The sequence below is a fragment of the Salvelinus sp. IW2-2015 genome, linkage group LG6.1, assembly GCF_002910315.2.
Source record: "Salvelinus sp. IW2-2015 linkage group LG6.1, ASM291031v2, whole genome shotgun sequence".
Classification (NCBI taxonomy): Eukaryota; Metazoa; Chordata; class Actinopteri; order Salmoniformes; family Salmonidae; genus Salvelinus; species Salvelinus sp. IW2-2015.
The window spans coordinates 942,890-945,650 of NC_036845.1; the positions used below are offsets into that span (position 1 = coordinate 942,890).

The 2,761-nt window shown below is 44.4% G+C and overlaps 1 long non-coding RNA gene across 1 annotated transcript; it reads left to right on the plus strand.

Moving 5' to 3' along the window:
* Positions 1-456: 456 nt before the first annotated feature.
* Positions 457-1,145, plus strand: LOC111964711 (uncharacterized). Its single transcript, XR_002877418.3, has 3 exons — positions 457-751; positions 865-897; positions 1,030-1,145. It is a non-coding gene; the product is annotated as an uncharacterized lncRNA (long non-coding RNA).
* The last annotated feature ends 1,616 nt before the right edge of the window (positions 1,146-2,761 follow it).

Here is a 2,761-nt window from a genome sequence, read left to right on the forward strand (position 1 = left end):
TCAGTATTGTGCTGTTAATAGTATCAGTAATATGTGCTGTTTTGATATCAATCAAGTATATGTGCTGTTGATATCATCAGTATACTGTTTGCTGTTGAATAGTATCAGTATATGTTGCTTGTCTATATAGTATCAGTATATGTGCTGTTTGATATCATCAGTATATGTGCTGTTGATATCTCAGTATATGTTGCTGTTGATAGTATCAGTATATGTGCTGTTGATTATCATCAGTATATTGTGCTGTTTAATAGTAATCAGTAATATGTGCTGTGATTCATAGTATAATGTGCTGTTGATATCATCAGTAATATGTGGCTGTTGATAAGTATCAGTATATGTGCTGTTATAGTATCAGTAATGTGCTGTGATATCAACAGCACATATACTGATGATATCAACAGCACATATACTGATGATATCAACAGCACATATACTGATACTATTAACAGCACATATACTGTATCTAGCTCATTTAGCTGGATTTCATCAGGTTCACATTTCCTACAACTGCCTTACAGAAGAGTATACATTGCATTAGAAACAACAGAGGTAGGGCCAGAGGGAGAGCAGAAGGAAGACGGAGGAAATGTAAAGTCGAGATATTGAAGAGTTCCTCTGTGTGAATTGAAACATATAAACTATTTTCCTCTTGGGCTTTTGTGGGTCCTGTTTCCTTCAGCTCGTAAACATRCAGCTCTTACAAGGATGGGCAGTCTTCCAATCGCCCTGCTCCTCTGCGGTTTCCACGGTAACCCCTGACAAACACKACACACAAATCATCACCTTCAATTAGGTTTGAGTCCATCTCTGTTTGTTTTAACTCCATAAAACATTCCCCTTATATGGTTTTCTGTTCCACAGCCCTCACAGCTGTAGCCCAAGCCCCGCAGGCTGGTAATAATCCCTCTATTCAATGGTCACACGTTATTTCAACAGACATTAAGTTGCATGATATGTCTCTGTCTGTGAGTCATGCTGTGGGTAGAGGTCATTCCCATGCTGATTGTGTTGTTTCCCTGCTGGTAGAGGTGGAACTCCCCAGAGGTGACTGGAATGAAGAGGAGGCTTTGGTGTCTGTCTCTACCCTACCGCCTGGTGAGTGAGGTGTCTGTCTCTACCCTACCACCTGGTGAGTGAGGTGTCTGTCTCTACCCTACCACCTGTTGAGTGAGGTTTCTCAGTGTGAACAGAAACATCACTAACATGTTAGGCCAGGGATGACAGGGATGACCAGGGGTGTCCAGGGGTTAGTCCAGGGAGGAACCAGGGGTGTCCAGGAGGCGGTCCAGGGAACCAGGGATGACCAGGGTGTCCAGTGTTATCTAAACATTGTGGTGTGAGTTATTCTGGATTGTGTGTATCCTTTGTGCTAGACTGTAGGAAGAAGAGTACTATCTCCAGATGTACTCTGTCCACCAGGCCGCCATCAAGAGATGCATCCACTCCTCTGCCTTACAGGTAACTGCAACTACAGCTCTCTCTCACAGGAAAACATAGACACACTCAGTGCTCCTGGTCATGCAGTTCAAAGTTCATTGTTTCACACTGAGAGCCTGTACAGAGAGGCATGTTTTAGAGACAGCAGCTGGGCTCTTGCAATTATAGTGTAATGATGTCTGTCTCCTGCTTTGTCTCAGCTCCCTCGTGTCTATTGAATCAACAAGGAGATCTGTGTTAGAACTGTCTGCCAACAGGATGAGTACCTGAAGGGTAAGACAGTCCACCTGATAGCACTATCATTAGACTCGTTGTTAGGTTACAACAACATAACAATCTTAAGTGCATGAAACACTTACTGACTTTAGGACAGCATGTACATCTGAGCCACACATCCTCTCTCTCTTCTCTCCATCCCAGCTGAGCTCTGCAGGGAGCGGGTCCGGCTGGCCCAAACGCTTCCAGAGGTCAACCACCAATAAGAAACGCTGTCGCCAAATCGCCATGGCAACCCCGAAACCTGGGAAAACAAGGCCTGATGTGCCCAGGATGGCGGAGATGGAAGGAGGGCGGAGAAGAAGAAGGAGGAGGAAGAAAGAGTAGGAGGGAGGACACCCTTGGAGACAGAACACTTTATTGTCTCCTAAAACACCCCAAAACACCATAAATCCACCGCTCAACAACCTGGTGCTGGCCTGTCGCTTAAACCACAACCACACGACACACACCACACACACACACACACACAACCCACACACACACACCACACACACACACACACACACACCACACACACCACACACACACACACACCACACAACACACACACACACACCACACACACCACACACACACACACACAAAATATATATATAATAAACACAGTCATGTTAACTCAAGTTAAGAACAGTCTGAGTCATATTTCTCAGTTCTTCTATTTAGCCTTGTGTTTTATTAGAACTGTCGTGAAGTATCAGGGGGAAATCACTCCCACAGATTTGACCTGTGTTTTTATTAGACTGTCTGTGAATATCAGGGGAGAAATACTCCACAGATTTTGACCGTGTTTTATTAGGACTGTCTGTGAATATCAGGGGAGAAATCACTCCCCACAGATTTGACCTGTTTATTAGAACTGTCTGTTGTGAATATCAGGGGAGAAATCACTCCCCAAGATTTGACCTGTGTTTTATTTGACACGGGCATGGTTCTGTGCCGTTGCGGGCTGTATAATACTGTTCAGATGGAACGCGTGTTGCAGTCCCCCTGTATTCTTCTATTCTACACTCTGTGGCAATACGACAAGAGCGAGATCTGGTTT